This window comes from Manis pentadactyla, chromosome 2 (genome assembly GCF_030020395.1).
Source record: "Manis pentadactyla isolate mManPen7 chromosome 2, mManPen7.hap1, whole genome shotgun sequence".
Taxonomy (NCBI): Eukaryota; Metazoa; Chordata; class Mammalia; order Pholidota; family Manidae; genus Manis; species Manis pentadactyla.
This window is the reverse complement of record NC_080020.1, coordinates 87,998,886-88,022,904: the sequence shown is the minus strand read 5'-3', so window position 1 is coordinate 88,022,904 and position 24,019 is coordinate 87,998,886. Positions and strand designations below refer to the sequence as shown.

The 24,019-nt window shown below is 39.9% G+C and overlaps 1 long non-coding RNA gene across 2 annotated transcripts in view; it reads right to left on the bottom strand.

Moving 5' to 3' along the window:
* The window catches only part of LOC118913648 (uncharacterized), a 46,963-nt gene that overhangs the window by 1,557 nt on the left and 21,387 nt on the right, over window positions 1–24,019 (bottom strand). For both annotated transcript variants that reach the window (XR_008994603.1, XR_005025277.2), the window contains one exon: window positions 18,090–18,176. This is a non-coding gene — a long non-coding RNA (uncharacterized LOC118913648). The remainder of the gene's footprint in view (window positions 1–18,089; window positions 18,177–24,019) is intronic.

The window sequence follows — 24,019 nt, the reverse complement described above, 5'->3', positions numbered from 1 at the left end:
ATCGCTCCACAAGAAGGTTTTCCAGGGCAGATGTGAGCTCCCTTGGCAACAAAAGTGGTGGAAACTGCACATTCATTTTCAAATCCTGAGAGGTAGAATTCAGTAAATCTTGACTTTTTAGAAATGTATTGTGAATAGAGGATATAGCTAATGTCCTCAAACCTGTTCTGATTAAAAACCTCAAAGAATCGTGAGCATGAAACAACCTCCCAAATTTATTCTCCTTATAGAAATCTTTTCTTCATTTAAAGGCATACTTTTGACTCACAAAAATATCATGCACACTAAAATAGTCTTAAATTTTGCAAATATATGTCTGTATGCTAAGAAATGACTTTACACTTTAGTTATCATTTGATTAGGAGTTGGAAAAAAATTAAGCCAAAGATAATTGTGCAGAGTTCCATTCAAGTGCACAAAAACAACTGCAAAATCAAATGCAGGCATGAGAGAGATAGGAAGGACTTTTTGAAGAGGAAGGCAAGCAATCAGAAAAATGATATACAACAAAGTAACCCAGAATATGAGAGTGAAAAGAAAACCCAGGAAAAAATCAGGCTGACTTTAGGGGCACTTTCTCCCATATCCACTCTTCCTCCTTCTTTCTTCCCTGGTTCTTTGGAGCATTAGGTAACTTTTAAAATACAGCTGACCCTTGAACAACCCAGGAACTAGGGGTGCTGCCCACCCCACCCCCCACAGCTGAAAATCCCTGTGTAACTTTAGATTCCCCCAAAAACCTAACTACAAAGAGCCAACTGTTGACCAGGAGACTTACCAATAACACAGTCAATGAATATGTATTTGTATGTTATATGCATTATATACTATATTCTTACAGTAAAGTAAGCTGGAGAAAAGAAATGTTTTTTCAAATCTCCAAAAAATTTCCAATACATTTATTGAAAAAAATCCACATATGGGGGGACTCGCACAGTTCAAACCCATGTTGTTCAAGGGTCAACTGTACATTTTCTTTATCCTTGTGCCTTTTTAAAATATAATCAATGCACATAGAGAATATTCCAATAGTACAAAAAGGTATACAAAAAAAGGAACTCCCTCTCTCACTCCTGACTCCAGCCTCCTAAGTACCCACCTGTCCCACATACACCAAAGTAAACACTGTTGCCACCTTCTTGTATCTCTGTTTGTGTGCATGCCAGGGGCCCCTTAGCTATTTGACAAAGCCTATGGATGCCCCTCTCAGAATAATATTCGAAACTATGTAAAGTAAAATATAGAGGATTACAAAGGAGACCAATTATGTTGAAATTCGGTTCTGTCCATGAAGCTCTTAAGGATCCATGGACTGCAGGATACGAGCTTCTGCTCTTGGCTTCTATGTATGCAAGCATTCAGATGCACATATCTATCCTTCCCCAGCACATATACAGGGCAGCATGCCTTCTACAGTACTGCTGGGGCTCTTGCCCAGATCCCCTGCACAGCCCCTGCACCCATCCCCCAGCTGCTGTGAGTGTTGGCTACTAAGAGTTCACCGTTGCTCCCCACTACAAAACATCCTGCACCCACCCACCCACACACCCCACCACACTGCAGCCAACATGGGGCTACAAAAGCCTGGCCCACTCTGTGGTGCAGTTCATACTCCAGTGCTCCCATGGGATTGGACTAAAGCTGGTATCCACTGAGACCACCCCCTTGCTTAACTTTTTTCCCTTCCCTGCCTGATTCCCTACCTCCCCTTCTCCTGGGAGCAATCCTCCCAAAAGCACAAGAATCCCTGTCACTGTCTTAGCCACCAGGAATCCTGACACAAGAGACTTACTATCCCTTACCTTTACTTTTCCATGTATTGGTTTCTTGGGAAAGGTTACATATCTGTACATATGGATCTGTCTCATTATTTTAACAGCCTTCTACTATTCCATTGACTGGATTTGCCATAATTAATTTAGCCCATTTCCAGCACCGTCATTTCCAATAGCTCTTCTCTGGAAACTTAAAAATCTAGTTTTTACATATTTAAATGTAACTACTGCCTTGCCACATTTTAAGTATCTAAGCAGTTGCTGAGGAGCCTTTCTTCAACCTCATTAGCTACAAAATGTTAGCAACTTTCTAGCTTTTTGGAATAAAGCTTTATTCTCAAAGCAATTTATCTTTAAATTTGACAAACTATAAAAACCCCACTGGCTCCTAGCCCTTGCCTCGCTCAATCCTAATGGTCCAGAGCCGTGTGGCCCAAGATCAAGGACCAAACTCCATTCTAGGCAGGCGAAAAACAAAGGCATGCAAGTGCTGAACTTGAACCCTCAAGTCACTGGGCCTCACTCACCACTTGCCTCTCTGCTGGCAAAAGGAGAGATGCACCTCTTGAGTCTGGTAGGAAACTGTTGGATCTCTTGCCCTCCACACCACTCCCAACAACAAACAACCATTTCCCAAGGACGGCACAGTCTCAGCCCACCAGGGGCAGAGAAGCAGTGTCCATTCTGTGCCCCGAGTTGAAAGCTGGTTTCCCCCCACAGGGTAGTAATTGTGCATTTGTTTGAGGCTGACCTGCACCTTCTAATGAGCCTTCCTGCATAGAAATTTCCCACAGCTTTAGTCCCACTTCCCCAAGACTGCAACCAGAACTCTAATTTCCCACCTAGCAGCTGCTCACAGCGTGAGAAACCAGAAGCAGAGCAACACAAGGAAATAGGTGCTGCTCGGAATCCATTTCTAGCCAGGGGGAAGAGAGTAACTGAGAGACCCGAGATCCCCAAGCTGGCAGAGGCGGTAGGGTCTCTGCTGGGTTTGTTTAGTGGTGTAAGTTCTGTTGCTCACATTCAAGACTGAAGACTGATCATTTATTTCACATTTGTTTCTCTTTCCCTCCAACCCTCCTCCACCCATAAAAACATTCTTGACATCACTGAAAACCAAATAAATGCAAAACAAATCAAGAGAAATATCATTTTCTATCAGATTGACAAAGATGAAAATGTTCAATGAACTACATTGGTGTGAACCTGGGAAAATCAGCTACTAGTGGGAAAATAAATCAGTACAACCTCTACAAAGAGAATTGGGCCATTAACTATCAAGTGCTAAATGCAAAACCCCTGGCCCAGCAATTTTACTAGTAGGAATTTATCCTATAGATCTGAGGCCAGCAAACTATCTCTTTAAAGGACCAGATAGTAAATAGGCCTCCGAGCCATATATCACTGTTGAACTACTCAACTCTGATGCCACAGCATGAAAGCAGCCACAGACACCACGTAAACTGATGGGCATAACTGTTCTCCAATAAAACTTTATTTACAAAAACAAATGGCACTTGGTGAAGGGAGGAATCTGGTAAACATAATGTTCTTCATGTAATTGTAGATTAATGATAACAAAATGAATTTTTTTAAAAGTGGGGGAAAAAAATGGCAGTTTGAACTTGGCCCGCTGGCTGTAGATTGTCAAACTCTGCTAGGTATACTTGCATATATATATACAAAAAAAACATATATATTCTATTCTTCATAGCAACAGTCAAAGAATGGAATAGAATAGAACAGAATAAAGAAGTCTAAGAATGGACACCAACCTACTGTCCATCAGGAGAGGACTAGGTAAGTAAATTATAACATCCACTTAGTGGAACTCTTGCGACAACTAAAAAGTAGGAGGCAGCTCTATGAGAGCTGATAAGAGTTGATACCCAAAATACATCACACTTCTCAAAATGCAAAGTGGAGAAAAGGGGAGAGTATGCTTCCATTTTTTATTATAAATTTAAATGTGTATATGTATGCATTTTGCTTCTCCAAGTATAGAGTATAACTGAAGGACACAAGAGATTGTGGAGGGAACCTGGATGGCTGGGGACAGGAGCATGGGGGAGACTTTTTTTCACTGTGTCCCCTTTTATGCCCTTTAAATTTTACACCATGTGCTCTGCAAATGAGGAACAGATAAATACAATGTAATTTTTTAAATACATATGCACTTTTAATAGTGTCCTGGATCACCAAGTACAGACAGAAAAATTAAGTGGGACTCCAGACAGCAGACAATTATTTCCAAAGTCCCCTCCCATGACCAGAGGCAGTTTAGTGTCCATCAAAGAGCATCATAGTGGGAATCAGGAGACCTGGCTTCAAGTCCAGCCTCTGTTACTGAATCTCTGTGCTACCCCGGGCCAGTAACCTCATCTCTCTGATCATCCCTTTCCTATTCTGTGAAGTGGAGGCAATAGTGCTTTCAAGCTATGTAATATAAAATAATATTACTATTATTGGGGGAAATCTCTTAACGTCTCTGGTCCTCTTTCCCCATCTGCAAAACCCAAAAGACAGAATGAACCTTTCAACTCTCAAATGCATGATCCCATTAAATAAAGTTGTCATTTATAAGAGCTCAGGCAGAATCATGAACTTGGCAGGTGAGTGAGGATCTCCTTTTGCTTATTTCAAGCTAGTGACCTCTAAGTCTGAAAAGAAAATAAGACATATAGTTGCACTTGAGATCCAGCCCAACCTGGAGGTGAGAGAAGGGCAGCTTTCTTCCAACATCACCTCTTCTTTCCTTGGCCCGTTTAGCCCAGCAGTTGTCAGCCAGGCAATGTTTTTTCTTTATTTTTTGAGCTGCCACTGGGTATAAAAGATGCCTTATTGGGAAAAAAAATTAGGAAATGTCACTCACAATGAGGGATACACTAGTGTCAGATAATAGATTCATGAGGGCTAGCAGGACAAAGAAATGGAGGGATCCCAGTTGGGGCGGGGGCATGCAGGGAGGGCACCATGCCCATCCTGACTTGTGGCCCCTGCTAAGAGCTATCATTTCTATCATTTCAGGAACTCCAGGAAGATGACAGGAAGGTGATGCAGAAGGTGATATGGAAGCATTGCACTCTTCTCTTATTTCTGAGAATTTCTGGTTACTGTTAAACAAAAGTTTGGAGAGGTTAAACTGACAGGAAATAACACACATGTTGAGTTATAAGGTGTCAAATGTTGTGAAATCTGTTTCCAGAAAAGGCCAACTGGATGAGAGTGTGCTGATGTGATAAGGAGGAGAGTTCTCAACACCATCTCAGCTGGCAGAAGACTTTTTCCCTTCCTTCCCCTTCCATGGTTTGGGAGTAACTACCAGAGGCTTTGAAAAGAATATTGCAAAGACTCTAGTGTCCCTAGCTTCAAAGAACATTCTACTCTTGGATAAATCATTTTTGCCTTCTCACTCTCAGAACCAAGGCAGCCAGTCAAATCTAAAGATGTTACCAAATCACAGACTCTCCCTGGAAAGGTAGAGAGCACGGTGAGGACACGCACCCCAAATGATGGGCTGGGACAAGGGAGAGAGAATGTGGGGCCCTAAAGCAACAGAGGAAAAGGAGGGAGGGATTTCAAATGTGAATTTGAGAAATGCACTTTCTCTTTGAAAAGCGGGAAGAAATATTTACTCAATATGAGACACAGGGCATCAGGCTTTGGTAAAAAAAAATTTGGTGGATTATGAGGCCAGTGGAAATAGAATGGAAAAGAGAAATGAAAAAAGGCAAAAGAAAGAAAAAGAGAAACAATGAAATTCAGTTTAAGAATTTGCTACATACCCACTTTTTGGGCTGCCTAACAAGGAGAAAGCTCCTGATGAGGTAGGGGTTCGAGGGAGAACATTCAGAAGGACCAGCCCAAGAGCAGTGCAGTTGGTCCCAGTCCCCTCCCAGGCTCCCTGGGAGTAACCATTATTCTAAATTAGGTTTACTCTTTCCATCTGTGTCCTACTACTTATGTATACATATGCATCTGTGAATATCAGGTACTGTTGTTTGTGTGGCTGTTAATCATCACTGGGAAAAAATGGTAGCATCCAGTATACATCTTTCTGCTGCTCGCTTTTTTAAAAAAACTTATTGTTCCTGATACATTGATCCAGTTCATTCATTTTAACCACTCCTTATCATTCCACTATCTGAACATAACACGCTTATTTATGCCTTCCCCTATTGAGGGACACGTAGCTGTATTGGGAAAATACTCTTTGTTTTCCCTCCTGTGTTTCTCCTTTACTCTCACACTACTACCACATCCACAACACTGCCGACACAGATATACGGGGGTGCTTTCCCCATGACAAGCAATTCTCTGTAACTCCGTTCTAACACTATCTACCTGGAGATAGCATCAGATCCCACAGATGGAGGACTCTGTCCCACAAGACTGCTCTCAACCCAACTCAGATGCCAATGGCAATTAATATGTCCCCAAGTTACCCACAACTTCTGTCTGACTTAACTACAAATTGGAGGTTCCCATGACCTTCTCCCCCTTGGATTCAGTCATTTGCTAGACAGCTCACAGAACTCAGGGAAACACTCACACTTACCAGATGGTTAAGGGATATGATAAAGGATATAGATGAATACCAGAAGAATAATTTCATGGGGCAAGGTCTGGGAGGGTCCCGAGTGCAGGAGCTCCTGCCCCCGCGACGCCCTCTCAGGATGTGGATGTGTTCACTCACCCGGAAGCTCGGGAACCCCCTGCTAGGGATTTCTGTGGAGGCTAGCACAGCCTTATCAGTTACTTACTCCATTTCCAGACTCCGCCCCTCTCATGGGGGTGGGGCTGACAATTCCAAGATTCCAATCAGTGTGGTCTTTCTGGTGACCAGCCCCTATCCAGGAGCCCACGCAGAGTCACCTCATTAGAATAAAAGACGTCCTATCACCCAGGAAATTCCAGGAATTTATCCTGTGCCAGGAATTGAGCTCAAATACCAAATACTAGAACAAGAGACACTCCCCATGCTCTTATCACTTACGAAATTGCAAGGGTTTTAGGAGGTCTGTGCTGGGCACAGACATATATATACATACACATATTCTATTAACTATAATATGTATCTTCTGTTATCTATAACATATATATTCTATATACATATAGAATATAAATACTATATATATATATAATACTATAAAGTTTTAAATGTTAAGGATGGTATTTTGAAATTACATAGGAATAATTAGAACAAAGAAAGTGAAAGGCTGGTAACAGGGGAAGACACATGATCTGTGGAACATTTTATCTCCTATTTTTCATCTTTCATTTCTGCCAAGGAGAAAGATTAGTGGACAGAAAATAGTAGAACAAGCATCAGATGAGAGACCTAAAAATCCACCCTTGGAGAGACTCTGAGAGTGCCTGGGGTCAGCACATCAGTGCAAACCTCTGGGTCCTGACAAGTTCATTGCCAGCCTACCACTGGAAGAACTCGGTGATCAAATGAGATGCTGTTTGTTATCTCAGAAGAATCTTAGAAACTGGGACAGGGATGGGCATGCAATTCGCAAAGAGGTTATAAACATCACTTTGAACACATGAGAAGTGTTCACGAAGCACTTACACATGCCTAGGAGTCAGGAAGGACAAGTCGGAATTTAATGAGCTAACTGTCCTTCCCTTTTTATCTAAACTTTGTCAGACTGGTAAATCAGAGAAAGCTGATTCATTCACTTCAGCATTTGAGCTCAGCATTTGAAAGAGACCCTCAGTGTGTGAACAAAATGAAGGAACGTGGCCCAGGTGATCACAAAGATAAATGTTAATTATGAATCAATGTCAGCCCAGAGTCTCTAGTGTCATGGGATTCTGTCTTCACCCTTGTGCTGTTAATTGAGTAAATAGCTAATTGCACGGCCAATTTGCTTCTCCTCTTCTGAGATGGCTGGGAGAGGTAGCCAATATATTGGCAGAGTGAGGACCCAAAGGTCATAACAACAAGCCAAATTTAACAGTAAAAATTTTAATTGGAATAAATATAAAACCTTACACTTAACATTACTTAATGCCTAAGAGCAGAATCAGATAAACATGACTAGGCTTCCAATTAAACATGGTAGGTTTTGTTTCTTGCTTTTATTTGTTCTCTCTTCTTCCAAAAACTACCAAAATAACAGTAAATGAATAATTTTAAATAAAAGTATAAATCCACAAGACCAAAGTGAATGAGAGAGGAGAAATAGAGAAGGAAGTGCAAGCAGTAATTTGAAAGATGCAAAGCAAATAGTCACTGAATTGGCAGAACCCATCGCCAAAGTGCCTGCTAAAGTGAGCTGTCAGTGAGATGAAGCCAATTCACCCCCAAGAACCCTGGGGAGGCCTAGGACCGGGAGGCCCAGGGACTGCAGAAGGGAGCGGTAAGCACAGATGAAAAGAAGCAGGTGAAAATATTAATGGAATGAGCTTAATAAGAGTGGGTTTCCATTCACTGAGGAGATTTGAGCAGAAGTTAGACAATCACTAATCGAATATTTTGTAAAAGTGATTCAAACTTTGGGTGGAAGCCTGGCTCCCATGACCTTTAAAGACCCATCACATCTAAAACCCTGTGATAACTAATCACTGCGTAGACAGGATATACGTTTTGGTAACTTCTGTGCAGTTCCTAGGAGTTTCCTATAGGTGGCAATGTGGTTTAAGTTGAAACAGCAAACGGCTGCCCCTTCCAGATTCTCCCAGCCCATGGTAGTATATGTGGTAATACATTCACTAGATTGCTCTGAACTTTAAAATACTAGAAACCTGAACCCACAGATGCAGAACACCTCAGTACAGTAGCTCTGGTGATTCATAAGCTTTGTGCGCATTAGTTTGTCACACCCTCTGCCTTCGGCTTTATCATATCTCAGGTCTGACAATCTATTTGCAATTCCTGGACAGCAAAATAAGTCATAAGCCAAACAACTGTCCCTTCACATCCCCAGTGTCCTGCCTCCTCATGTGGACTCTTTACCTCAGGGCTTCTCGAAATGTGAGGCTCTACAAGCTTTATTCCCCTGACTTAAAACATAATTAATAAATTAATAAAAACATAACAAAAAACTTATTTTTCCAGCACAAGTTTAGACCAGTGTTTCAAATATGATTGTCCCTGGCTCTCTTCCCTTTCCACAACTAAAGGAGATTTACACTTTGCTTCCTACAAACTGATTATTTAATTATCGAGCTCTTGCTGACAAATTTTGACATTCCTCAGAGCTGTAAAGTTTCATTTCTTTACTTCTCTCATCTGCTTTGGATTTGCAAGGTCTCTGGAGTTCATGTGCTCCATCAAGGAATGTCTCCAACAGATCCCTAGGTGCAGGTATCGCTGCTCCTACATTAAACTCTCAACTTCAGGAAAACTTCCTAACGTTAGAAATCTATAAAACCGGGAATCCACTCATTTTTGGCATGACTTGACTCCAGGCTTTTCAACCCACTGATCGTTTTGTTTTGTTTTGTTTTGTTTTGTTTTGTTTTGTTTAGAACACCCAAAAACATGGACTGACATTTTTTATGTTGGGTCTAGTCTAGCTGACAAAAATTTGAGTTGAGTGGGGAAAATAATCCTACAGACACCCTTTCAGTGACTAGATCTTCCATAGAAATGGCATTCTTGCACCTTATTCCAAACGTGTGTCCTAATTCTGGTAGGTTATAGGCACAGGCCTCCAATACCTGATTGGCTCTGCATATTTTGTTTATTTGTGTTTTTCTGAAATGTCCTCTGTACTAACTTGACCTGAACTGGAGAATAAAAGGGAGTAGCAACATTCCCTATCTGTCCTAATTCTTATACCAACTTTCCAGACTTAAGCTTTCTGTCCTTCCCTGGAGAGAACAGAAAAAATTTATTTTACATTTAGAGTAGTTAATAAGCATTTACAGAAACATCTTTGGATTGCTTTTCCTACAGAAGAAAGGATAGTTAGTCCTCCAACTAAATCATTCCTATGGTTTCAAAAATGTTCTCAGCATTTCCAACATCTTTTGTGTAAGTGAACCACTCATTCCACCCCATTACAAAATGGAAAACTTTCAAAAAAACACTATGCATTTGGACATACAGATTATGATATATTTATTTTAAGTTTCTTATCATGTTCACAGCACATACTTAAGTCCTTAAGTAGTTTATAAAACCGGAGGGAAGTGCTCTAGTGATCTTGAATCACTGCTATCTAGAATCTACTGCTATCAGGCAAATTGCAGAACTTGCTAAAAAAAGGGAAGAATTTAACCTTTGTAGAATCAGATTCAAATTCAGCTTTCAAGCCCCCATTCAAGCCAAATTCACTGATGCTGTATTGAAACTGTGTGCCCCCAGACCCTAAGGATGAAACATACCAGAGTTGCTGTTCTTATTTCAAGCATTTTAAATATAGATGTGGCTGGTGTCAAACAAAGATGAAGGAGAAGCGTCTAAAGCTGATGAAAGAGCTGCTCAAGTAAGCATAAAAGTTTTCAGTTTTTAAGGTAAAAAACCTCAACAACTTGAGCCTACACTTGCTTCAAGAAAATTTGCAATGAGATTTAAAACAAACAATAAACAAAGCCAGCTTAACAGATGGTCCAGAATTAGTTTCTCATTATGGTCCACGAAAGAATGCTAGGGCACTTCAAAAGTCTACTCTAAGAGGCCGATTTCCCCAGGCTGTGGTTGTCATGGTCTTAGCCTTCTGATGTTTATAGTAAAAATAAAGCCAGAATTACTATGATAATGTTGAGGAGGAAAAATTTACCCTTCTTCCCTTCTACATTCTCTGGCTGGGCTAACAATTAAATCGACATAAAACAGATTAACAGAATAAAAACAAATTTAATTACATACATAGAGGAGCCCCACGAAAACATGAGACTGAAAAGTGGTCAGGCAACTGAGGTTTACCAGCCATGCTGTGCTAAGAAGAGGGCAGAGGTCTGGGGCCTCAAAGGGAGGAAGACTAGTCATGAGATGAGAAGAGCAACTGTTTAGTAAACAAACTTCTGTCATGCCATGCAGATAAGTTGTTCTGAATAAAAAAGTTATCTCTGATAATAGCTCTCTTCGTGGTACAGGCCCCCCTGTTTACTATCTTTTAGACAGTTAAGGGAGAGATAAAAAGCTTTTCCTGAGTTTCCTGGGTCTTGATTGCCTTTAGCTCAAAATAATTCACATGTCGAAGTTGCACGTTTTGCGGTGGCGTAATCTTCTCCCTTTAATAAGAACTTTGGCTAGACTTCTATAAGATGATCATATGAAGTATAATTTTATATAGTATTTTACTGTGTTGGCCTGCCTCATCATTTTAAACAATTTGGAAAGCTTCATATTGTACATATACAGTTTTTTGGGTCACTTCTCTAAAAAGAGAAGATAAAGTTCCCAAACAAGAACATCACCTCCCTATTTTACTTTTGTTTCTATGAGAAGCTTGCCGTACTTCAATTTACAGAAACTTTTCCTAGTTCACACCCATCACAGATTTAACTTACATATTGTACATAAAGTTAAAACAAAATGAAAAGTATGCCAGAATATCTTTTGGTGCCAAGACCACTTCAGGTTACCCAGGTACTGGGGGATTTACTGGACATCACATAGAGGAATCAGAAAAATGGGAATCTTGGCTACAGAGCCATGCATCATGGGGCACAGGCGAGCTGGACAGCCGGCACCACAGACCCTGGGACACAGTTTCCGGAACTGGAAGGCACCAGCGCCACATGGTGACAGGGGACCCAGGTTACTTTAGCAGCTGTTCATTGTCTCCATCATTGTGGTGACTCAGCAACTCTCTTTGTTTCTCCAGCTCAGTTGCTACCAACCAACCACCTCACTCTGCATATCTTCTCTCTATGGTTTACGTTATGCCTAGCTTCTTGCTAGTTGTGGTTTCTGAATCTTCTTGGCATCTTTATACTGCCCTCCATCTGGGTAACCCAGATATGCTTCCATTACCAGCTGCTTGTCTCTTTCCCTTACCACCAGTACAAATTCATGAGAAAGGAAAACTGATGAATTAGTAGTAATGACAGGCCACTCAAAGACTTCTTGCCCAGTGGTTCTCAAACTGGGCTTGAGATTGCTGCACCTTCAGAGTTTCTGTTTCAGTAGATCTCCGGTGGGTCCAGTGTTTGCTTCCCTAACAAACCTTCATGCTGACGCTTCTGATTTTTGAGGCCACTCTTGGAAAGCCACTGCCTTGTATAAGATGCCCATCAGCTGTAGGCAGGGAGATAAATTTTATGATTCAGAATGTTGCCACCTGGATGTGAAACTTTGTATGGCCTGTGGACGGGCACACTGCAGTCTGACACTTTTCCTGTCCACTCTTTTTCTAAGTGAGGTCCAACAGTATCCATTGAGTGCCTACTATGTGCCAAGCTTCCATTGTCCTGAGCACTAGAAGTACAAAACCAGGAAATTTTAACTTGTAATAACCAAGGGCTCAGCTAAACCATTTTAATAAGTTCTAAAGTCATGGTCAATGTTTTGGTTTCCTTTTGAAGATAAAGACACACCAAAAGAAAACAACAAAAATTCTCAAAAATCTCCACTCAAATCTATTGTGATAAAAAACAGAAATGTGAGAGGAACATAAGCAAAACAAGCACATTCAAAAACATAATTTAGATAAAAGAATTAGTTATGAACCACTCAGAATTTCTAACTCTGAGTAAACCAAAGGATGTGATGATAAAGACAAACTCAGCCCTCTGCTCTCAAAATACAGGTGCACACGCAGGAGTAAAATAAGTACATGTGAAAAGGAGGCGGTGTTCAGCAGATGTGCTAGGGACAGGGAAAAGTGCATATACGATGATTTTAGAAAAGGTCATATGTATAACCAGCCTGTAATATGGCTCTGGGAAGAATAGTATGCACTAGTTCTCCTTGACAGTAAAACTCGGAAAGATCAGGCCACAAACCAGCTTCCTGCCCTCGCCTTCCAGATTGCAAGGCTCCTGCTTCCCTTATCTGGCTTTTTGCAGCATGCACTGCCTAAATTCACCGTGGATTGTGTTGTATCACATCGTCCTCTAGTGGTTTCAAAATGTTCTCATCTTCCTTTTCTAAGGGCAGCGTTTATCACAAGACCACACAAGCACATGGTGTTTGACAAATGTCAGTCATGTCTGAAATGTGAATGCCTCACTCACTGAATGAAGAAACTATGTAAGCTTATGGCTCATTAATCTCTCTTTTGTCTCACCTTGACATATTGTGTGCTTGGGCTTTGATTTTTTTTACCTCTTGTATCTATTCAACAAGTATTCATTGCTTCTGTTTTATGCAAGGCATCCTGATGCTCAGTTTCAGGGAGAGATGGACACACAAGTGGGACATACTTTTGCCCTCAAAGTTCTTAGAGTGAGGTGGGAAACCAGAGTACACACAGATCCTACACAAAGCAGAGTTTCAAAGTGTCCCAGGGAGTTTTAAATGCTCAAAGAAGGAAGAGGTCTCCTCTGAAATAATCCTCTTTGAATGCATGGCACCTGTCTTTCACTCCTTACTGACAACCACTCAAAAGGAAATATCAACAAATCAACAATAACTGAGTGCTGATATCTTCACTCTACATTGAAACCATGACTAAGGACAAAAGACCCACTCCTGATATTCAGATAATAAAAATGTTACTGGATTTCAACCCAGAAAAAATATTCACACAGTAAATGTTGGCTTAAGGTACCTTGCCAGGCAAAGGGAAAGAAAAGAAATAGCTAAAATACTGACCCTGACCAGAAAGAATTTATCACACAGTGGGGGAAGGTCTCTTAGGATTAGCAATCATGCAGTGCATCAAAACTGAGATCATGTGAATGACTCTCTAATTTAAACTCAACTATATTTTTAAGTTTTATTAAAATAATTTGCAAATACCTAGGTGTTAGTATGGGAATTGTGGAGATTTAAAGTTTTATCTTTTTTACTGGAAGAAAATATTTGAAAACATTTGCTGACAAAGGAATGGTATGTGCAGAATATAAAGAACTCTTATGATTCAGTTTAAAAATACAGATCACCTTTAATGATTGTGCATTGAGTCCCCTATACAGAATTTTATTGTTGTTAACAACCACATGATCAATAAATATGAGAGATGCCCTCTCACAAAAAAAAAAAATACAGATCACCTAATCAAAAATCGGGTGAAATACTCAGACACTTCTTGAAAGAAATGGCCAAGAAGCAAATGAAAAAGTGCTCATCAGGTTAATACAAATTAAATGAGCTACACTATACACCTATCAGAATGGCTTAAAACTAATAAGATTGATACCACCAAATGTGGTAAGGATGTGGAACAATCAGAAGTCTCATATATTGTTAGTAGACCAGGAAAATAATACAACTACTTTGAAATGAGATTTGGCATGTTTTTGTAAACCCACACATACATCAACTCAGTAACTTGGCAATTCCATTCCTGGATATTTTTCTGAGAAAAAAAAACTGTTTACACAAAACATTCTTGTACAAGAATGTTCATAGCAGCTTTATTCATAAACCCCCAAAACTGGAACAATCCAGGTATCCATTAACAAGAGAACAGATAAAGGGTGGTATTTTATACACTGAACAAAAGTAACAAAACACACAGCAATAGAAAAATAACAAACAACTAATAATATGCAACAATACTGATGAATCTCAAAAACATTAGGCTGAGTGAAAGAAGCCTAGGATTGCATTGATAGGAAGTTCTAAAATGGGCAAATCTACTTCAGAGTGGAAGAATAAAGCTAGTTGTTTCCTCTGAGTGGGGGTGGAGCTTAACTGAGAAGGACATGAAGGAACTTTGTGGAGTGATGGTAATGTTCCATGGGTTTGGGTAACAAAAGTAGCCATATTTGTCAAAACTCAGCAAATGTATACTTGAAATGGGTACACAAATTTTATATAAAAAGAAAAGAACCTGGCCACCATCCAAAAGACAAACAACAACAAATGTTGGCGAGGATGTGGAGAAAGGGGAACCCTCCTACACTGCTGGTGGGAATGTAAATTAGTTCAACCATTGTGGAAAGCAGTATGGAGGTTCCTCAAAAAACTCAAAATAGGAATACCATTTGACCCAGGAATTCCACTATTAGGAATTTACCCTAAGAATGCAGCAGCCCAGTTTGAAAAAGACAGATGCACCCCTATATTTATTGCAGCACTATTTACAATAGCCAAGAAATGGAAGCAACCTAAGTGTCCATCAGTAGATGAATGGATAAAGAAGATGTGGTACATATACACAATGCAATATTATTCAGCCATAAGAAGAAAACAAATCCTACCATTTGCAACAACATGGATGGAGCTAGAGAGTATTATGCTCAGTGAAATAAGCCAGGCGGAGAAAGACAAGTATCAAATGATTTCACTCATCTGTGGAGTATAACAACAAAGCAAAAACTGAAGGAACAAAACAGCAGCAGACTCACAAAACCCAAGAATGGACTAACAGTTACCAAAGGGAAAGGGACTGGGGAGGATGGGGGGAAGGGGGTATAGGGGGAAAGGGGGCATTACTATTAGCACACATAATGTAGGGGGGCACGGGGAAGGCAGTATAACACAGAGAAAACACAGAGAAAAGTAGTGATTCTATAGCATCTTACTATGCTGATAGACAGTGACTGTAATCAGGTATGTGGTGGGGACTTGATAATAGGGGGAGTCTAATAACCATAATGTTGCTCATGTAATTGTATATCAATGATACCAAAATAAAAAAAAGAAAAGAACCTGTAAACAGATATTAAACTTTAGTTAATAGTTAATAACATATATGCTGAAGTACGCCAGATATTAAACCTTAGTTAATAGTTAATAATATACATGCTGAAGTACTTATCAGAAGTGTATTAATGTCTGCAACTGACTTTGAAATGCATCAAAAACATAGTGGGACAAATGGGTAGATGAAAAGGCATTTGACAGAGCAAACACAGTATAATGTTAAAAGCAGAATCTAAGTCGTGGGTATGTGGGTGTTCATTATAAAATTCTTTCAACCTTGCTGTATATTTGGAATTGTTTATTTTTAAATGTTGGGGGAAAAAACACACAATCAATATGCTTTAAAAAGTATAATGATATAAACACTCCTTCACCTTTGACTTTCTCTGTCACTTCTTTCCTTTTGTCCTTCCAAACATGTTCTGTGTACACATAAATCAATATTTTTTCACACAAAAAGAAGTGTAAAAGAACACACTACCCTGACTCTTGTTTTTTCATTAACTATAAGTAGACCTACCTCACTTAAGTGCGTAGTATTCTGTTAAGTGAATATGCCATTATTTATTAGGAATAACCTCACTAGCTATGTAACACTGGGCAAGTTACTTAACCTTTTTGTGCCTCAGTTTCCTTATGAGTAAATTAGGGGTAATTACAGTACAATCTCATAGAGCTGTTGTGAGGACAGAATCAATCATTACACATGAAGTTACTTAAATGAGCACTTTATACCTTATAAAAGCTAAATAAGTGTTTTCATTACTATTATTAGCACATATTACAGTCTTTTGCTAATAATTTTTGCTGTAACTGATATCCCTATATTATATCTTTTGTGTAATTTATCTATATATTAAATTCCTAGAACATGTACATTTAAATTTTGATAGATACTGCCAAATTATCCTTAAAAGAGGTTATATGAACTTATAATTCTACCAATAGTGCAAGGATCCCTGTTTTCCCATACCCTTAGCAACACTGTATCATGAATAAGTAATTTTTATCTAATTAAATGATAAGTATGTTTTTCGTGTGAGAAGATGTGTCAAGAACTATGAAGGACTAAGTTAGAGTTTACCAGGCTTGCAAACTCACAATTAGCCTGCCACAGTTTCCTGGGAGCTGGCAGAAGGCATAAGACTCCTGGGCCAGAGACAAAGGACTTTGTTATTCATGTAGGCAATATGAACCTCATGTTCACCCCCCAACCCCACCCCTAAGTTCCATGGGTGTGATGCATAGTAGCCCAGGGAGATACTAGGAATACAACTGACAGTTTAGGAAACTCCAGTCTCTTAAAGAGGCTAAACCTGCCTAACCTTTGTCCTAGGGGCAGGGAGGCACATTGTCTTTATCATCCTGATCAGCAAACAAATCCTCCCTCTGGGGCAGAGGAAGATACCAGCTCTGTCTTCCAAGCTGTTCACTGTACTAACATCCTTGAGAAAAAATATTCTCTAGAACAAAAGTTGTCAGTGCCTCTGCTCAGAAGACATGAAGAAACGCACAAGACCTATAAACAATTGTCTTCCAACAAGATTCTTCTTTTTACTTTCCCCCAAAGTGCAATGCTAACAGTTGAGTTTCTAATTGGTTTGAGAAGAAAGATAACAATGTATTTTTCTCCACTCGGGAATATAAGTGGTACTGGCACATAGTAAGCCCTCAATAAATATTTCCTTTCTGACTACTGGGTGAATGAATGGAAGGATGAATTTCTGAAAAACTTGGGGCATAATTACAATGAAATTTCAAGATCCCATGTAAAATTCGTATCTGCTGGTTGAGAAATCTGAACTATTTCTCCCCATCTCGTTTGCATTATCCTAATCATTTCCGAAGATGATAATTAGTGGTTTTCATTTTAAACTGCCCACATTTAATGTCTGCTAAAAAGATTACACATTAATTAGAGTCCCTAACCACTACGAGCTCAAGCCTTAAAACTGCCCAACACTTCCCTTTACAGCTTTGTGGTTGTAGTGTGAAGCCCAGTATCTCTCTGAGAATTCCAGAGTACTCACACCTCCAATCTGCTTCCTGCCTGGTCAGGATGGATATGGAATTATTGAGCATTGTTTATTTTCTGCTTTCAAATAGAGGATAAGAATATGTTAGGTATCAGGTGAGGTCACCTGAATAGTTTAGGGTAGCTTTTTCCACTTACATGTAACATATGAGGAATTGATTTTTAAGAGCTTTGCACTATTCCTCAGTCTGAAATAAAATGCATTTATAAAATCTGAGCAGTTTACTGTTACTCAAGTCTGGCACCATATCACCTATACCATTCAGTTTCTTAACTTCAAGCCACAACCTCAGCTCTACCTAGCTCACGAAGGAATTTGTTAAAGGACATTGGGTGATCCATGGATCACTTGGAGATCTGAGAGCAGGCTCTGAAACTAGGCAGCCAGAAGCAAAGCACAACCACACCATGAAGACCACTCTGTGAAAAGCACCATGGCCACTGCCAGTCAGTGTCAATGACCCTCAGGAATGGACACCAGAAGCTCTACCCTGCTGAATCCAAAGTACTGAATGCCTCATCCAGAGTAGAAAATCAGTGTCCCCACTTGCTGCCTCCTCACCTTAAGTCACACCTGGATAGAGCTGATTGGTGAAGCCCAGGTCACATGCTGCAAGGAGTCTGGAAATGGGAGTTTTCTGGTTTCAACCTCGAGAAGATAGATCACATAATGAGGGGAGAGACCAAAATATACGTAGCCTTGTAGTGAACACTGTCAGTAAGTCCTTTGCTCATATGCCCTTGGAACCCTTTCCCATTTTATCGCATGCCAGGAGCATTTGTAACAACAAGAACCTTCCTCTCTTTGTCAGAGAACTGCTCTCAAAATACCCAATTTCCCTTGTACTATGGTCTGAATATTTGTGTCCCCCCCACAAGACTCATAGTTTGAAATCCTAACCCCAAGGTGATGGGATTAAGAGTGGGTCTTAGGGAAGGATTAAAGATGGAGGCATAAGAGGTGAGACAGAGGCTTCCTCCTAAAATTGCATATAATATGAAAATATAACTAAAACAACTAATCCTGAAAGAGCAACAGGAAAGAGGACTGCAGTAGACTGCATAGACCTGAAGAAAAGAGCAGACCTCAGGGAGCAGGGTAAAGTACCAAAGCTGTGGCCCAGTGGGACCCAAGCCCTTCACCCACCCCAGCTCACCAGCGGGAGGAAGAGAAACAGAGCAGGGAGGGAGTGGAGGCCTGGGACTACTGAATACCTAACTCTGGAGATCTGCTCTGGGAGCACAAAGCTATGTTTCATGGTGCTTTCATGATGCTCGCATGATTAGGGGATTGGAAAGTTAAGACAGGTAGAATTCCTGGAGAGACTGAGATTCCAGCCACTTGTGGAAAGCAGGGAACCATATCTGGCTGCTCTGGGATGAAAGAAAGGCAGGCTGTCTGAGAGACTTCCTAAGAAGGAGGCCCTTAGCAAGAGGGCTGTTAAAGGGGCAAGGATTGCACAGAGCTTACTGCTCAGGAGAAAGGACAGATAGACAAAATTGTCCAGGTGCACTCTGCCCAGCAGGTTGGGAGCTTTCATGATTTCCCGGTGCTCCAAATCCCTGGCTGGCTACACAGCTCTAAGGACCCCTTCCATGATAGGCAGCCTACTGTGCCTTCCTCCCGGCCAGCCCCACCTGGCTTACAAACCAGCAAACCCTACTCTGGCATTAGGCCAGCCAGAGGGAAGATCTGTCCACATCAATAACAAATGCAAAGCATAGAGGCTTATACCTGTGTGCTTGGCCCACTGGTTCAGGCAGTGAAGACAGTCATAGTGGCTGGGAAGGAGGAAACAGCTCTTTCCTCCCCCCAGGCACCAATACCACTCCCCTGCGACCCCAACATTGCGTCAGGGGCTGAGCAGCTCCAGAGAGTAGAGCTTCTGAACACTAGAGGGTGCTATATACAAATATGAAATGCCAAAGGAACCCGGTTCAGAGTAAAATTAATATAACTCCTGAGAAAGATGACATGGACCTCATGACTCTTCCTGAAAGGGAGTTCAAAATAAAAATTATTAACATGCTCATGGAGGTATGGAAAGACATTCAAGAACTCAGGAATGAATTCCGATCAGAGATCCTATCATTGAAGAGCACAATGGAGGGTATTAAAAGCACGTTGGAAACAGTGGAGGATAAAATAAATGAAATACAAACTAGAGAAGAGGAATACAAAGAAGCTGAGGCACAGAGAGAAAAAAGGATCTCTAAGAATGAAAGAATATTGAGAGAACTGTGTGACCAATCCAAATGGAAAAATATTTGCATTATAGGGGTACCAGAAGAAGAGAGAAAAAGGGATAGAAACTGTCTTTGAGGAGGTAATTGCTGAAAAATTCCCCTATCTGGGAAGGAGATAGTACCTCAGGTCATGGAGATCCACAGATCTCCCAATACAAGGGACCCAAGGAAGACACCAACAAGACATATAGTAATCAAAATGGCAAAATCAAGGATAAGGACAGACTATTAAAAGCAGCCAGAGAAAGAAATAAGATCACATACAAAGGAAAGCCCATCAGGCTAACATCAGACTTCTCAGCAAAAACTTTACAGGTCATAAGGGAGTGGCATGATGTATTTAATGCAATGAAGGAGAAGGGCCTCAAACAAAGAATACTTTATTTGGCAAGATTATCATTTAAATATGAAGGAGGCCTAACCAAGGAAGTGAAAAACCTATACCCTGAAAACTACAAGACACTCTTAATAGAAATTAAAGAGGACACTAACAAATGGAAACTCATCCCATGCTCTTGGCTAGGAATAATTAATATTGTCAAAATGGCCATCTTGCCCAAAGCAATCTACAGATTCGATGCAATCCCTATCAAATTACCAACAGCATTCTTCAACAAACTGGGACTAACAGTTCAAAAATTCATATGGAACCACCTAAGAACCCGAACAGCCAAAGCAATACTGAGAAAGAAGAATAAAGTGTGGGGGATCCCGCTCCCCAACGTCAAGCTCTACTACAAAGCCACAGTAATCAAGACAATTTGGTACTGGCACAAGAACAGAAACACAGACCAGTGGAACAGAATGAAGACTCCAGACATTAACCCAAACATATATAGTAGAATATTATTATTATATAATAATAAAGGAGCCATGGACATACAATGGGGAAATGACAGCCTCAACAGTTGGTGCCAGCAAAACTGGACACCTACATGTAAGAGAAATAAACTGGATCATTGCCTAACCCCATACACAAAAGTAAATGCAAAATGGATCAAAGACCTGAATGTAAGCCATGAAACCATAAAACTCTTAGAAAAAAACATAGGCAAAAATCTCCTGGACAAAAACATGAGCAACTTCTTCATGAACATATCTCCCTGGGCAAGGGAAACAAAAACAAAAATGAACAAGTGGGACTATATCAAGCTGAAAAGCTTCTGTACAGCAAGTGACACCATCAATAGAACAAAAAGGTACCCTACAGTATGGGGGAATACATTCATAAATGACAGATCCAATAAAGGGTTGATGTCCAAAATATATAAAGAGCTCACGCACCTCAACAAACAAAATGCGAATAATCCAATTAAAAAATGGGCAGAGGAGCTGAACAGACAGTTCTCCAAAGAAGAAATTCAGATGACCAACAGACACTTGAAAAGATGCTCCACATTGCTAGTCATCAGAGAAATGCGAATTAAAACCACAATAAGATATCACCTCACACCAGTAAGGATCGCCACCATCCAAAAGACAAACAACAACAAATGTTGGCAAGGATGTGAAGAAAGCGGAACCCTCCTAAACTGCTGGTGGGAATGTAAATTAGTTCAACATTTGTGAAAAGCAATATGGAAGTTCCTCAAAAAGCTCAAAATAGAAATACCATTTGACCCAGGAATTCTACTCCTAGGAATTTACCATAAGAATACAGCAGCCCAGTTTGAAAAAGACAGATGCACCCCTATGTTTATTGCAGCACTATTTACAATAGCCAAGAAATGGAAGCAACCTAAGTGTCCATCAGTAGATGAATGGATAAAGAAGATGTGGTACATATACACAATGCAATATTATTCAGCCATAAGAAGAAAACAAATCCTACCATTTGCAACAACATGAATGGAGCTAGAGGGTATTATGCTCAGTGAAATAAGCCAGGTGGAGAAAGACAAGTACCAAATGATTTTACTCATCTGTGGAGTATAAGAACAAAGAAAAACTGAAGGAACAAAACAGCAGCAGAATCACAGAACCAAACAGGTTCTAACAGTCTAACAGTCTAACAGTCTAACAGTCACCAAAGGGAAAGGGACTGGGAAGGATGGGTGGGAAAAGAGTGATAAGGGTGGAGAAAAATTAAGGGAGCATTATGATTAGCATGTGTAATGTGGGGGAGGCATGGGAGGGATGTGCAACACAGAGAAGACAAGTAGTGTCTCTACAACATCTTACTATGCTGATGGACAGTCACTGTAATGGGGTTTGTGGGGGGGACTTGGTGAAGGGGGAAGCCTAGTAAACATAATGTTCCGCATGTAATTGTAGATTAATGATACCAAAAAAATCTATGAAGGAGGGATTAAACAATTTCCAGATAAGCAAAAGCTGAGAGAATTTACCTCCCACAAACCATCTCTACAGTCTATTTTGGAGGAACTGCTATAGATGGAAGTGTTCCTAAGGTTTAATAGCTGTCACCAGTGATAATAAAACCACAGTAAAGAAAGTAGTACTAATTACTAAGTAAATGCAAAATTAAATTAACTATCCCCAAAGTCAATCAAGGGATAGACAAAGAGTACAGAATATGATACCTAGTATATAAAGACTGGAAGAGGAAGAAAAAGGAGGAGAAAAAGAAAAGAACCTTTAGATTGTGTTTGTAATAGCATATTGAGTTAAGTTAGACTCTTAGATACTAAGGAAGTTAACCTTGAACCTTTGGTAACAACGAACCTAAAGTCTGCAATGGCAATAAGTACATACCTATCAACAATCACCTTAAATGTAAATGGACTGAATGTACGAATCAAAAGACATAGAGTCCCTGAATGGATAAAAAAAACAAGACCCATCTATATGCTGCCTACAAGAGACTCACTTTAAACCCAAATACATACACAGACTAAAAGTGAAGGGATGGAAAAAGATATTTCATGCAGCTAATAGAGAATAGCAGGAGTTGCAGTACTTGTATCACATAAAATAAACTTCAAAACAAAGAAAGTCACAAGAGACAAAGGACATTACATAATGATAAAGGGGTCAATCCAACAAGAAGAAATAACCATTATAAACGTCTATGCTCCCAACTCAGGAGCACCTACACATGTGAAACAAATAGTAACTAAATTAAAAGGGGAAATAGAATGCAATGCATTCATTCTAGGAGACTTCAACACTCCACTCACTCTGAAGGACAGATCAACCAGACAGAAAACAAGTAAGGACACAGAGGCAAAGAACAACACATTAGAACAGATGTACCTAACAGACATCTACAGAACTCTACACCCAAAAGCAACAGAGTACACATTCTTCTCAAGTGTACATGGAACACTTTCAAGAATAGATCACATGCTAGGCCACAAAAAGAGCCTCAATAAATTCTAAAAGATAGAAATTGTACCAACCAGTTTCTCAGACCACAAAGGTATGAAACTAGAAATAAATTAAGCAAAGAAAATGAAAAATCCCACAAACACATGGAGGCTTCACAACATGCTCCTAAATAACCAATGGATCAATGACCAAATAAAAACAGAGATCAAGCAATATGTGGAGACAAATGACAACAATAATTCAACACTGCAAAATCTTTGGGATGCAGCCAACGCTGTGCTAAGAGGAAAGTATATTGCAATACAGGCCTACCTCAGGAAAGAAGAACAATCCCATATAAGCAGTCTAAACTCACAATTAATGAAGCTAGAAAAAGAAGAACAAATGAGGCCCAAAGTCAGTACAAGGAGGGACATAATAAAGATTACAGCAGAAATAAATGAAATCGAGCAGAATAAAACAATAGAAAGAACCAATGAAAGCAAGAGCTGGTTCTTCAAGAAAATAAACAAAATAGATAAACCCCTAGCCAGACTTACAAAGAAAAAAAGAGTCTACACACCTAAACAGAATAAGTAATGAGAGAGAAAAACTCACAACGGACACCACAGAAATACAAAGAATTATTACAGAATAATATGAAAAATTATATGCTAGCAAACTGGATAACCTAGAAGAAATGAACAACTTTCTAGAAAAATACAACCTTCCAAGGCTGACCAAGGAAGAAACAGAAAATCTGAACAGACCAATTACCAGCAACGAAATGGAACTGGCAATCAAAAAACTACCTAAGAACAAAATTCCTGGTCCAGATGGCTTCACCACTGAATTTTATCAAACATTTAGTGAAGACCTAATACCCGTCCTCCTTAAAGTTTTCCAAAGATTAGAAGAAGAGGGAATACTTCCAAACTCATTCTATGAAGCCAGCATCACTCTAATATCAAAACC